This window comes from Acinonyx jubatus, chromosome A1 (assembly GCF_027475565.1).
Source record: "Acinonyx jubatus isolate Ajub_Pintada_27869175 chromosome A1, VMU_Ajub_asm_v1.0, whole genome shotgun sequence".
Lineage (NCBI taxonomy): Eukaryota > Metazoa > Chordata > Mammalia > Carnivora > Felidae > Acinonyx > Acinonyx jubatus.
The window spans coordinates 30,021,472-30,037,214 of record NC_069380.1 but is presented as its reverse complement, the minus strand read 5'-3'; positions in this window follow the sequence as shown (position 1 = coordinate 30,037,214).

The window sequence follows — 15,743 nt, the reverse complement described above, 5'->3', positions numbered from 1 at the left end:
TGGCAAATATGGCCAAAAATATACTAGAATTGAGTTTCCTGACTCTCAGGTCAGTAGTCTTCTCAGCAGGGCAACACTGTATACATAATTCTTGTATACGTATGAAGAGGGTTGAGTTAATCATAATTCCATAATCCTCAGCTATTAGTACACTGTCATTCTTGGTCCATATAATGTCTTTAATTATTATTATTTTAATTTAAAAAAGAATGTTTTCCCTTTATTCTTGACCCCCACTCTATTTCCCTTCCTCCACACAGGAACTCATTCAAATGTGACCAATAAGTGATCTTGAATATGTACATTTCCTTTGTCCATTGTACATGACCTTCAGTGTGTATGAATGTGTTTTTAAGTTCCTTAAAGGTTATGGATATAGGTGGAGTTCTTACTCCTCTTCCTAAAATCTACATTTAAGAACAGAGTGTTGTGCTGCATGTACAACCAATACATTGCTTCTAACCCTTGCACAGTGTTATAATAATTTTCTATTAATGTCTCATTTCCCACCTGAAATTCAATCACTACAATCTACAGTCAAATTCCATCATCCAATAGGACAGGTTTCCTTACAATGTATAAGGTAGATGTCTTTTGAGCTTCCTGTTTGCAACTTATGGAATCTTTTGCTCGGTTTATATTTCCTAAATATATTACTAGTGGATAATAGTTTGGGGAAAATGTCAGTGGTTACAGGAATTTGGGCTATGAACATATCGTATCCAAATGGTGTGGGATAGAAGTTTTCTATAAGATTCGAAATGTGCCTTGTGGTAAACTTGTGTCAATTAGCACTAAATTTATTGGTTGACCATAGAAAATAGCTTTAAAATGTGTGGGAACATTATTTGCCAATTAAAATTCTAAAAACATAAGTCAACTGATGACTTTAGTCACAAATAAATAATGAGAAAGTATTCACAGTACAGTGTGTGGGAGCAAATATTCAAAACAAACAAAAAATTACTAGTGATTCAGTATCTCAAAGAATAAATATTGTTAAATGCTACCACAGATCCCCAACATGAAAAGAAAAAGTTTGATCCTCTTAGTTAGGATACCTATTCAAATTTGATCATGTTTTCTGTCCAATACATATAAGGCATTTTTTACTTATACTTCTAAACTGGAACTTAAAGAAGGAATGATAGGATATCAAGTATGCAAGAGATTGAGATGGATGGAGATTCCGGACAAGCAAAGCAGCATGGCAAGCTAAGAATTATGTCATACACATTTAAGAAGTATATTAAAATTCTGCATGAACCCAAGCACTGACTGTCAGAAAAGCTGAGTTCTAAATGGAACACCTTGTTTAACTGATGTACAACTTTAGATTAGTCATCCAACCTCCCAAGAATATCCTGATCCTCGATTAAAGAGAGAAGGAACATATCTACTTCACATAACATGTTGTGATCATAAAACCCAGTGACATTAAAGGACTTAGAGTAAAAACGAACTTCAGTATTTTAATAGTCACATAGAATTATTCAGAACTGAAGCTGATGTGCTGACCACCAAGAAGGAAACATGAATAATATGGAAACTGGTGTTATAGGATTTTGACAATTTTCCTTTGTAGCTAAGTTTCCTTTTATTGAAGTTGATGTGTTAGGGCTTGAGAGCGATTTAGGATAGGAGAGTATTTAAAAGACAGAAGAAAATTATTTAACATGATTATCAGGCTAATAGACACCAAGTAGTTAATCAAGAAACGTTACTGGCTACTGCTGGAATATAGTGTGCTGTGTGCACAGTCGCAGAAGTGGGAAATACTCCACTGAAGTGTCAGTAAGGGGCAGAGTAAGCTGAGGCTGCCTACATTAAAAGAATACCTCCACACCACCCATCCTTCAAATCACAAACACATACACACACACTCACAAGCGCACACACACACACAGACGCACACAAACACACACAAGAATCAGGGAACAAAAATTAAGTTCAAACAACACCTTAAAAGAACAGAGGGAAAAATGATGGCAATAAAAATGACGTGAGAAAAGGTGAAAGGCTTGGAGAACAGATCCAGGAGATACAGTGCACATTACAACGAATTTCAAAAGAGAAACAAGAAACAACGAACATATAGCAATGAACAAATAGTACAAAAAAACCTACCAGTAAAATGAAGAATTGAATTTGCAAGTTTAAAAGAATTTTTCCAAGAAGAATTCAAGATAGAATACCCATTTCTAAATCTATCTTGGCGAAACTTTTGAATTATCTTTTTAAAAAATTCAATAACCATAAAAATAAGAAAAAACTAAAAAGCTTACTTTCAAAAAGTTGAGTAGCAGGCCATAAAAAATAAGACAAGAAAAAAGGAAGTATATGAATTAATGGGATACCTGGGTGGCTCAGTCAGTTAAGCGTCTGACTTCGGCTCACTCAGATCGTGATTTCATAGTTCGTGAGTTCGAGCCCCGTATCAGGCTCTGTGCTGACAGCTCAGAGCCTGGAGCCTGCTTCAGATTCTGTGTCTCCCTCTCTTACTGCCCCTCCCCTGCTCACACCCTGTCTCTCTCTCTCAAAAATAAATAAACATTTTTAAAATTTTTAAAAAGAAAGTATATGAGTTTTCTATCTTACACTGGGTATGTGAAATAGCCATTTTACCACTTACAGTTAGAAAAATACAAATTGGGGCACCTGGATGGCTCAGTCAGATAAGCATCTGACTCTTGATTTCAGCTCAGGTCATGATCTCACGTTTCATGAGTTCAAGTCCCCCATCGGGCTCTGTGCTGACAGTGCGGAACCTGTTTGGGATTCTCTCTCTCTCCTGTTCTCTGTCTCTCCCCTGCTCATGCTCACATGCTCCCTCCCCCCCCCCAAAATAAATAAACTTTAAAATATATATATACATATAGAAAAACACAAATTCAGAAAAGTTTTTCACTTACAGATCATAATAAATAGAATAAAAATAAGTTGCATGGCATCCAAATCACTAGCAACAAAAAGAGGAAACAAATATCATCAGACAAAAAAGGAAAGCATGAAAATTTAGAAAAATGGGAGAAATGACACAAAAGTATTAGAATGGCATCAGACTGCTCTCCTGCAATATTGAAACATAGAAAAAAAGGTGAAATAGCAGATACAAATTAAGAATACAGCAACTCAAACTTCCTCCATCAAGCCTAAAAAGAATTTGTCTGTTAGAATGAAAGAAAGCTATTCGACAGTGGATGGATGGATGGATAGATAGATAGATAGGTAAATATTAGGTTGTTAATATGGGGTATATTCATGTAGGGATGTGTTGTAGGTAGAGGTAATAGGAAAGAAAAACAATAGATGGCATCTTTTTTTTTTTGAGAGAGAGAGAGGGAAAGAGCATGCATACAAGTGGGGGAGGGGCAGAGAGAGAGAGAGAGAGAGAGAGAGAGAGAGAGAGGGAGAGAGAGAGAATATCCCAAGCAGGTCCCAGGCTCAGCATGGAGCCCGATGCAGGGTTGCATCCCATGACCCTGGGATCATGACCTGAGCTGAAATCAAGAGTCATATGTTCAACCAACTGAGCCACCCAGGTGACCCTAGATGGCATCTTCTTAAAACACACATACACAATTATATTTCTCTATGAAGAAAGATTATATTTGCATGCACATGTATAAATTAGCACACAGATGGGGCGCCTGGGTGGCTCAGTCGGTTAAGCAGCCAACTTCGGCTCAGGTCATGATCTCACGGTCCGTGAGTTCGAGCCCCGCATCGGGCTCTGTGCTGACAGCTCGGAGCCTGGAGCCTGTTTCAGATTCTGTGTCTCCCTCTCTCTGACCCTCCCCCATTCATGTTCTGTCTCTCTCTGTCTCAAAAATAAATAAACGTTAAAAAATTAAAAAAAAATAAATTAGCACATAGAAACTTCAATCAAAAGAAAATTTTCTGGAAAAGAATTAATTCCTAAAATTGTCTCAAGAAATAAAAAACGTGAATATATCTATAACCAAAAATTAACTTGAAAGATGTTTTAGAAGAGTTACCTAGGAAGAAGTCCTCAAAATATAAAAAGCTAAAATTCTAAAAGTTCCTGAAACATACAGAAGATTAGCACAGCATCTTTGTGATAGATACGAAAAATACTGAGAAAACAGAAAAAAATTATAAATGAGAATTCTTCAAATTAAAAACTTCAGCTCATCAAAGACCACTGTTAAGAAAACAAACAAATAGGGGCACCTGGGTGGCTCAGTGGGTTGAGCATCCAACTTCCTCTCAGGTCATTATCTCATTGGTTGTGAGTTTGAGCCCTGCATCGGGCTCTGTGCTGGCAGCTCAGAGCCTGGAGGTTGCTTGGGATTCTGTATGTCTGTCTCTCTCTGTACCTCACCTACTCACGCTCTGTCTCTCTGTCTCTCTCAAAAACAAATATTAAAAAAAAAAAAAGAAAATGAACAAAAGCCACAGACAGGGAATAAATATAGATATCTGAGAAAGGACTTGTATCAAGAATATATAAAGGACAGCATTAAATCAATGATAATAAGAAAACACAAATAAATGGGCAAAAGCTTGGTAAGACACTTCACAAAAGAGCATAAGTGAATATCCAACAAGCATATGAAAGGTGATGGGCATCCATAGTCATCAGAGAAATGCAAATTAAAACCACAATGAGATTTCACTTCACACCCCCTAGAATGACAAGAAGACTGATAATACCAAGTGGTCATGATGATGTGTAAGAATTGCCTTTCTTACTCACTGCTCGTGGAAATGTACAATGGTACAATCGCTTTGCAAAAGGTTTGGTAGTTTCTGATAAAGCTTCGGTTATGGGCCAGTAACCACACTTTTAAGTGTATATAAAAAAGTAATGAAACTATCTTTCTATGAAAATGGATGAGCACAAACCTCACAAATGCTTTACTCTCTGGAGACAAAAACCAGAAATAGTCTAAATGTCTATTAAGTCATACATAAAGAAACTGTAACGTATCTATACAATAGAATACTACTCAGTAATAAAAAGAAAGGATTACTAATATAAGCAAAAACATGGATGAAACGTTGAACCACTATATTTAGTGGGAAAAGCCAGAGACAAAAGGAAACATACTGAATAATTTCATTCATATGAAGTTCAAGAATGAGCTTGAAAGTGACATGAGGGCATTCTTTGAGGTAACAGAACTGTTCTTCTGGGGTGGTAGTCGTAAGAATGCATTCATTTGTCTAAATTCATCAGACATTATACTTAAGATCTGAACACTTTCCAAAATTTTAATTGTACCTCGATAAAACTGAGTTTAGGAAAAGATCACATATAAAAAATGAGAAAGTAAAACTGGCACATAATATTAATGCTAGAAAAAAAATTTAAAGAACGTTTTAGGGTTAAGAAAATTGAATCTGTAAGACTTGAAGTGGTAAAATTAACAATGGTTTTAGCTACCTTTTATTAATTGCCTTCTCTGTACCAAGTGCTGACCTATTCCCATTTCAACATAAACCCTTTTAATTTTTTTTAAGTTTATTTACTTTGAGAGAGAAAGAGAGAGAGAGAGAGCAGAGGAGGGGCATAGAGAGAGGGAGAGAGAGAATCTCAAGCAGGTTCCACACTGCCAGCATAGACTTCATCTCAGGAACCGTGAGATTATGACCTGCGCCAAAATCATGACTCGGACACTTAACCAACTGAACCACCCAGGCACCCCTCCCTTTTAATCCTAAAAAAGACAAGGACACTAATGGTTCTGTACCCCATTCTTTCCTGACAAGATTCTGGGGTTTTTTTGTACAAGTCCCCACCCCTTCCCATAGAGCGATGTGCTTCAGGGCATCGTGACTCCACTTCTGCCACCCCAGGGTGGCCCAAGGTCTATCTGATTCTCCCTGACAATGACCGGTTCAGGAATGGACAAGTGGTCAATTCTGACCAATGAGATATGAAAGAAAATCCAGGGACATGCTTCCAGGAAACCATCTTCATTGTAAAGCAAGTCATATGAAATCATTACCTCTCTTCTTCCTCTTGACATCGTCATGCCTGGATGCAACGTCTGGATTTGCTGCAGCCATCTTGCCATCTTGAAGCCCTTCTGTAGTTATTTGCGCACAAAAACAGCCTACATGACAGTTATTCATAGTCCAGTTAACAAAGGAAGAAATTAAGAGTTCAGAGTCAATCAAGCTCAGAGGTTTGAGAACTTGCCTGCGGTGACACAGTAAGTGGTGATAAAAGGATATATCTGTATCTCTACCTCATTCTGAAACTACTGCTCTCCAATAGTCCTTATTGTCTCTATTCAAGTTTATGTTAGAGCTAACGTATATTTACATGTTCATAAGGCTTTACAAATTCTAGTCTGTTGTTTATTTTATTACATCAGGGTGTAAAATATTCTCGTTACTGCATTTGGGGTTTTTTTCCTGATGTTTGTTTATTTATTTCGAGAGAGAGTGATAGAGAGCAAGCAGGGGAGGGCAGAGAGAGAGAGGGGGAGACCGAGGATTCCAAGCAGGCTCTGCACTGCCAGTGCAGAGCCCGACACGGGGCTCAAATTCACAAACCATGAAATCATGACCTGAGCTGCAATCAAGAGTTGGGTGCTTAACCAAGTGAGCCACCCCGGCACCCCGGGGGAAGGGGAGATTAATTCACAGCTGCTTTTCTGATCTTTTCCATATGGTCCATCTCTTAATGCCCTTTGTACGATCAGCAAACCTAAGGTTAAATGCCTCTCATGGCAAGTCTTTCTTGATCTGTGCTGGGTTAAGCTTTCCCTATTTTGTCTTCCTTACCTCAAATACATATCTGCCCCTCTGAGCTGCTGTTTTAGTCCTCTTTTTTTATTCCAGCAAAAGTGTTATGCCTGGTGTATCACAGATGATTAATGATAATGGAGAAGTCCTTATGGTCCTTAGCACATACACTTCAATATTTAATACTTATTTATAACAGCTTTATAATGTTTACTATTTAATGACCATAGTCTAGCCTCTTCAAAAAGGCTGCAAGTCTGAAACGAGACCCCGGAATACACGATCTCTGGCCCATACTGTCTTTGAGGGTCTATTTCTGTGTTTCTATTCAACAACGAAGATGGACGTTTTCTTTCACAGTGTCTACCAAGGTGCCTGGCACAGGAAATATTTGTCAATCACTTGAATATTTGAAAGAAAAAGTAATGTTCATGTTGTCACATCTTGACATTTTTAATGCCTCAGAAAAGTCATCCTGTAGTGATGGAAATTATGAAAGGAAAATGAGGACGACACTTTGTCCAATTTGGTTCATTGCATCAGTGCGAAGCAGAGGTAAAAGAATATATGTATTAAGACACAAATTCACACATAATCCTTCAGAGTCGCCCAGAAAATAGAAGAATTAGAAGCATTAAAAAGTATTAAAAGCAGTATTATAAGGATAAGTTTGATGAAAGAACATAGACAACGTAGGCGGAAACTTTGAAAGTGATCATAACTTTGCCAGATCCCCAAGCTCCAGAAAATGGATAAACGGGTGGGCTGGAGAGGAGGATGTCAAAAACTACGCCTCACAGGCCAGCTACCTAGTCTTGTAAATAAAGATGCATTGAAAGACAGACACAGCCAGTTGTTCCCTTCTTGCCTATGGCTGCTTTTGAGCTACAAAGGCGGAGTTGAGTAGTTGCAACAGAGACCGTATAGCCCGCGAGCCTCAACACTTGCTATCTCACCCTTTAAGACAAAGGTTGCAGATCCCTTGTCTAAACTACATACAAGCATCAAATTCTTCTGGGGGTGCTCCATCACGGTTAAGACACATTTTAGAAGATGTGCCAGAGTGATGTTTGACATGGTTAGCATAAGTCAGAACCTTCCGCTAGCTTCGAGAGACAATTCTAAGGGCGTAGAGAGAGTAGGCAAAGCATAAGCATTTATTGGATTACCCCAAATGGAAATTCGTCTTTAAAATGCCAAGCGGCCTGTTTTTCTTCATTGGAAAATAGTCGCTGCCACATGTACAGTATGGATTCATCACAGCCACAACATTCTAATTGCAGGCTGTGAAGAGTTCTAATTGAAATAAGATTAATGAGGAGCCACGCCAGCCTCCTACAATATCACCATCCGTATGAACACTTAGCTTCTATGAGTCATCTTCCTCCCCAAAATAACTCGGATTAAACAGCAACTTCCAAACTAATGGCAACATTTCCGGCCAGATTTCTTTTTATGTCTTGCATCATGTTCCAGGATACAACACGCGGGGCAGCACACATCTTCTGCCATCAGCTAATGTTGTTAAATGTCAGGCATTTAATAAAGTTAAAGGGCAAAAAAGTTTTAAAGAATTTGTTCTGCCTAGCAATCAGCCCTTGAGAAGACTCCGGAAAACTCGTTGCTTTATTAACTGGATCAGAATGAGAAATTTTCTCATCAGCGTCTGAAAACATGACTCCATGCCTCTCGATATTCTAAAGCTCTATGAATGATGCTCCTACGAGGTATATACCTGCATATTTACGTATGTACGTATTTAGGAACATTAATGAAATACAATAATAAGTATACTCTTGTGTCTACCAAATGTAGAGTTGGCATAACAGCAAAGTGGGTTTAACTCAGGTGTTTGAGAGCCCGGGCGCAACTCCTAATAAGAGCTGTGGGTATGTTCCCCTCGCCCGAACATCGGCCAGTGGGTGGGAGACAGCAGAGCCCTGCAAACTGCAAACTGGGATGAAGGGTCTGTCATTGTCATTTCTCCAGCGTCCTTCAAGGAAGGAAGCCCCCTCAATCTTCCCTTTCTATTCTACCCCTGGACTTGGAAACGAAAAGATGAGGTTGATCTCCTTTTATGGCCTCAATTTCCTCTTTAAGTACGTCGTGAGGGGGACGGAACTGGTTGATACCGAGAAGAAAATAACAGTTTTAAGATGCCATTTGGAGTCTAAAACATCAAATTGGCTATGAAAAGGGGTTAGAAAGTGTGGGTAAGTCAAACTGCCTACCCTAATTGAGTTCCATTCTAAGACAGACGTTAAAGTACTTCAGTGTAAGTACGTGCAGTTAAATTTTACATTTTGGACATCCTCCTTGGTTTAAGTATGTACCGTGCGACTGGTATCTCTATCAGCTCTCTTAAAATAGAAATTCTGTAAGGGACAGGCTTATGTTAATGAAGTATGCATAGTGAACAAAACAGCACTGACTGACTACCTTTCTAATCTAGTAGCAAATTTAAAAGGAAAAATATATACACGGAGCTGTTTCCAAAGCCTCCAGAGCAAGATGCCACAAGCCTGAGAAATTGTTTCCTCTGATCTCTTGTGTTTTAATGACTAGCTAGCAGCATTCAATTACAAACTGGTCATTAACAAGAAATCTAATTGCGATTAGCAGGCAGGTAAACAACTCATACAGGCATCGCAACGTGCATGGAGGGCCATTTTATAGCGTCAAGTGAAATGAAGGTTTCCTTATGAAAAATAAATAAATAACATCACTGTATTTATAAAATGGCATTGCCTCAGCTCTTCATACATAGAGTAATAGAAGAGTAGCTGTAAACAATGAACCATATGATACCTTATTTTTTAAGTACAGTGCAACAAATCCTATTCTCCAAGAATTAAATACCTAACATCATTTAGAGTTTCAAAAACTTAAGCCACTAGTGAAAACCTGCCTTTTGACAAAGGTGATCAGGAAAGACTTTATGTAAGATTATGTTAGATTATTTAAAATATAAATACACATATATATTAAATTACATTGTCAACATATATGTATATATTATACAACTTTATTAAACCAGAAAAAAAAGGAAAGAATTAAAAAATGTCATGGAGAAAATGTGAGTTTAAGATAACAAAATACCCTATGCTTCTATTTCAACACAGTTTCGAATTCTCACCTTCTTTAAAAAGGTCCAGATTGGCGTCTTTGCCTGCAGTGCCAAAACTACTCTTTATCTATGTGGAGTCCCCCAAACTGATTTTGTGTCACTTTATAGTTTATCAGTTAGGACTTCAAAACACACAACACCCTTACAGACTAATCAAACACCTCCCTGAATCTTTTTGTCTCTAGGTAGAAGAATTACAGCCGTCAGTTTCAACTTGGCAGGAAAATTTTATCCTAAGACTCATTAGGAACCCTAGTAAAACAGAGAAGAGATCTAATATTACAAGCACTTTCTTTATCTACATATTAACCCTATATCATTCATATCAGGTGGCAGGATAGACATACCTAAAAGTTCCCTAATAATTTAAGACTCCTACAGCATTCTTCTGCAATTGAGTCTTAGAGAGAAACTGAGTCCCAGTGAAGGAAAAGGTAAGTATTAAAATTCCATTGTCAGCATCATCATCAGGTTTGAAAAAAGCAATTTTTACCTAGACTTATTTTTTAAACAATAGACTTCTATTATATTAGAGAGGATCTGAAAGAAATCAGGAGAGGCACGCAGTGCCAAAGGCATCTCAGCGTTCCTAATAACTGCGTCCTCCATATTGCATACATTTGGCCCAGAGGGAGGAGTGGACCGACCAGATGACATCCACTTGAGAAAAGTCCACAGATCCCCCAGACACACAAGTTACTTCTTTCAACATTTAATGGCCCCACAGTGAAGAAAATATATAATAATCAAGTTCTTTCTTGTCTCCAGTCTAAGTCCTTGCCAGTTTGCAAATTCATTTTCTGTTTTCCTCTTCGGAGACAGAGAACAGCTGGTTGTCATCTTCCAAATACTGTAACAGTCCCTTATATCTTTGAAGATAGTAATTAAATCATCCTCACAGCCTTCTCTTTTGAGAAACTAAAATTCCTTTTTAACACGAATTATCAAAAAAAAAACAAAAACAAAACAAAACAAACTGCCACAGCCTTGGACATGAAAATTATTATCGCACAGACTTTCTCCGGAAACCCCACTTGGTTTCTGGAATCACTCCTCCAAAAGCAAAAGCAGAAGCACTCTGCCTTGATGAATTTGACTGCTGCTGTCTGTCTTCCTCCCTCTTTCCACATAACGTCACTAGTGAACTTGGGTTCTCCGTTAACTTCCCACGAACACTTTGCAATTCTCAGGTAAACTTGTGTGACTCTTAACCCCCCAGTCACCTTTCACTCCCTGCCTCCACCCCCTCACATTCTAAAACGAGAGCCTTCATAAAGAGCAGGATCTTGACAAGCCATGACAATAGTGTAGCTCCAAATATTACATAGGCTACTTGAACCAACTGTACCATTTCAGCCCAGTGAGCTTTCTTCATAGGGTATTGGTATGCTAAGAAGAGTTCAAAACAAGCAACGCTTTCCCATATCCATTTAAAAAAATAAAAAGCACTCATTACACAGAGATAGGAAAGAAAAAGAACAGAGTTACTGACCCTGTAATTTTAGGCAAATTATTTAATCTCACATTTTTGTCATGTAAAATGGGAATAGAGATCACCCCCACGGTTGTGTTAAGGGATGAATGAAATAGTCTTGTTATCCACCACACTGCCTGACAAAATCCCTTTCTCTGGCACTTGTGTGGCATTTTCATACCTTGGTGTCGTGTTCTCCATGAAAATACAGTGGATTAATGAATCAGTTCTCTGGGGGCATATATTTGCATTTAAAGAAGGGCTTTCTGGAGTTTTGATTTAAAAAAGAAAAAAAAAAGGTGACTCAGATGATAAGCAAGCATTCCAAGTAGCAAGTCAGGTTTGTAAGGATGGTGTTTTCAAACAGGAATAACCCCCAAGTAAGGCAAGCCAACTCACAGATGTAATTCCATCTTATACGTGAGGCAGAAACATGTTTATTTAAAGCAAAATATCCTCAACCTCAATGATCCCAAGTTGCTTCTAATAAGATTTTCTCTGAGATACCAAACCATATATTTCACCTTGGGTTATTTCACTGGGAAAGAGGATAGCCCTAACTTGGGAAAGATGTGACATGCCAATGTATCCATAATAGAGATCTCACTATTAAAGTACCAACCTTTTACTTCATTTTGCTTTGGATGAAGTAGGACAATTACTCTGCTTGAGGATAGAATATTTCAGATGTGAAACTTGAAAATATTTTTTTATTTTTCTTATGTGACTACAATTAACTGTTTATATTCCCCCTCTCTCTCCCTCCCTCACTCCCACCCTCTCCCTCTAAAGCCTGAAAATAAGTTGAACAGATAAACTAAAGATCTATCCTCCATAAATATTTTAATTAACAATCATCTGAGAAGGGTTTGACCATCTACTTACCTGGAGTTAATGGATAAGTTTTGGAGTTTCATAATGCCATGATTTACCTGTTTCCCAGTGTCCACAGATAATGATTGATGACCTGTTCAGTAATTAATTTCACTTAAATCTACAGGTTGTAGAGAAGAAGTGGGAGGAAAAGCGTCTCATGTAGGAAACAGTTATTTCTGTTAGAAAAAAAAAAGAACAAAATTAATTTTCTAAGCAGTCACACTAAATGGCTCAATCAGTTACTCAACACAACTTCCTTACCTAATATAAGCCTCTTAAATGTCAGCCAACAAAATTCATCACTTACCTGGAAAGTTTACCTTTTCTGTGTTTTTAAGAAAGCTGCCTCCAAAATGGGGATGTATGGGCAAGTGTGTGTGTGTGTGTGTGTGTGTGTGTGTGTGTGTGTGTGTGTTTAATGTCTGTGAGGTGAGGGTGTATGGATGAATTATTTAGGTAGCAGTTTGACCATTTGTTTTATTTGGTCCCTGTCTCGCTAATACCGTTTAAAGGCTCCATTCTACTTGCCTTCCATAGTTCCCTTGGCCATTCAACCCCTCTTCTGTTAGTTGGCACTTTTTATTGATTTTTAAATATTACATGTAATTTAGTTATGATTCCAAAGGTTACAGTCGCAAGAAAAATAGCCTCTAGGACTTCCAATGTGATCTTCTATGATTTATTTTTAAAATTAAGTTTTTCAACAGCCTCACTCAGTCAGTGTGCCCTTTCTTCCTTGTCTTCTACTCTTTCAGGTTTTGATTTCCTCAGTAAGATTTTTTTCTTTTGTTCATATGACTCAACTTCTAATTTTTAATCTCACCATTTTTCCTTGCTAAATATAGTCACTAGGATATTAGTAAAGCACTGGTTTTATATCTTAACTGAATCTTTCAGAATTATACATACCAATTTCATTCAAACTTTCACTCACTCGTTCCACAAACCATTAAAAACATACCTGAGCTATACTGGCCAGTAAAGGAGGCAAGTCACAGGTTAACTTATCAGGAAAGTTCATGAATAATCTCTATCCATGCACATAAGCTACAGTCTACACAGCACTACTGCCTGCATCTAGAGCAGCCTCCCCTCAACACCCATAAAAATGTTATAATAACATGCTTCCCAATATTCTTACCAAGAGCAAAGGAAGGAGATGGGAAATAGAAGAGAATCGATCACAGTATTTCAGGGTAAGAGTGGAGCAAAATGACGGTATCCGAAACACAGGCTAGTGAAGAGAAATCATGAAAGCAATAATCAAGTGCTCATTGCTTATTGGAGAAAAATTATTAACATTGGCCATGTGTCAAGCTGAAGGGCAAAGGATGTGTAAAATGGTGAGTTCCTTAAGGAGATAGTTCATATGCCCAAAAGTCAAGAGAACAAGCCTAAATAGAAGGAGACAGATTTAGCGAGCAATTTGTTCTGGAAATTGTTGCTATGAACACAAAGGTAAATAGGAATCTTCCTAAGCAAGCAAAGGAGAAAGGAAAGAAGAAACTTCAGTCAGAAAAAGGTAAACGTGGACAAATATGAGAAACTTTAAGGGACACGTGTTCTTAATAAGGAGAAGAAAATTAAAAATCCAGAACTGTGTTAGCAGTGCAATTATCATACACACACACACACACACACACACACACGCATATAGATGTGGAAGGGAAAGAGAACACAGAAATTTCTTCATCACTGAATACACAATGTGAATTATTATTGAATTAAATTTTGTGGAATTTATACATCCGGGCTGTAAGCGAACCTGATCAGATTCATGGCTTGAGGGAACGGTGGACTACTGCTGATATGTGATATTGAATTGCTTTTAAATTATTTTTATATTCAGATAATTTTGCAAAAAAAAATACATCAATGAATAAGTAAAAGAAGCAAATGAGAGCATCTCAACAAATCCATAATGACCTGGTTATGGTGTACAGGCAAAGATTTCACTTTATGAAGCATATGTCCAATTCAGCATAGCTCTTTCAAATCTCCAATCCTAAATTTTTCTAAGCAACATTTTTCAGAAAGAGCTTTAATTTCTGCAAGAGTTAAATCCACAAAAATGCCAAACTTGGAAGGGAATGGTGTACAATTACAAAAATAAAGGGATAATTAGGTATAATATTCTAGAATACTTAGAACTGTTTACTTCTTGCAGGCAGTGGTTTTTCCAAATAACAGCTCAGGGTGAATTAATTGTTGTAAAATAAATACACAATCAAGCAAATAACATTTTATAATTCTGAAACAAGCATATAATAGAAACTGTTTCAAAGATGCCTAATCCAAAGGAACTGGCAAGTGGAAGTAGATTTGTGAATTAGCAAACGTGATGATCTGGCAGTCAACATCTCCGGTTCCCAGTGTTTGAATGCATGCTATAGAATGAATGAAAAGCACACAGGAAATTAAATATATGCAGTGTATGAAAAATTAAGCAGGTGGAGGGACAGAGAAGGGGAATCAGTAAACTAGTCTAGAGGGGAATAGGAAAGCAGGGAAACTGGAGAAGGAAGAAGAGAGGGAAATGAAAAACATTTGACTATTCAGAAAAGCTGTTTATCTTCTTTGTTCAGCATCTTCTATCGATCACCATCAGGGCTGGCAAGTAGCTAGAAGCTGTGATCCTGAATTGATATTTAATTAAAATCCAGTTCTATTTTAATAATATGGTAAACACATCACAATTCTGTATGTAAATAACATCAGCAGATGAAGAAGAATCAAAACTAAGTACTAGGAAGTTTACAAAGAAGGCAAAGAGCGAATCATGCAAAGAAAAACAATAATTAAAGTCAGCCTCCAATTTATTGTTATCGTGGCTTTTATTAAGATTCTGCTTTAGTCTAAAAGTTATTTTCTTTCTGTCTTAGTTGTCTTGCCAAGGAGAAAAATAAGCACCAACTGCATTCTGTTCTTCTTATCCATGAAATCAGAGACAAGTGCCGCCCTCAACAATTCATTCTCCACTCTCGATAGGCTGGATTATTTTCTGGATCATCACCTTTAACTTCCTCTGAGCAAAGTTGTTTCCCAAAATTCTCACTTTTGGTTACACCAAAATGCCAGGTAATGGGAGTTATATGTGTTTATCTAGGGAAAGATTTGGTGTTTGAGATAGATTTCACTAGTCAACTCAGCCAACTTTTTGAAAACCACTTAGATTTCCAAGCATACTAATAGATTCTACTTTAAAGGTATATTATGTCCCCTGGGAGCCATTGCCATGCAGATTTGTTCACACTTATATATTTGTCTCCATGCCCATGTATAAAATAAAATGTTTATAAAAATTTTTTGTAACTTAAAAAGTGCTTTCCAAATTCAAAATAATTTTTTTTAATTAAAATGCTTAGTGTTATAAATCTTTGTGCTTCACCCAGCAAGGAGGCTAAATTGTGATTCCTTAGTGGTCTGGAATAGTTACAACTATAAAATAAACTTTAGGCACCCCAAGTAGGGAAGTGTCTTAATTCGCTTGAGCTGTTTTAACAAAAACATTATATACTGGCTGCTTAAACAACAAACATTTATTTC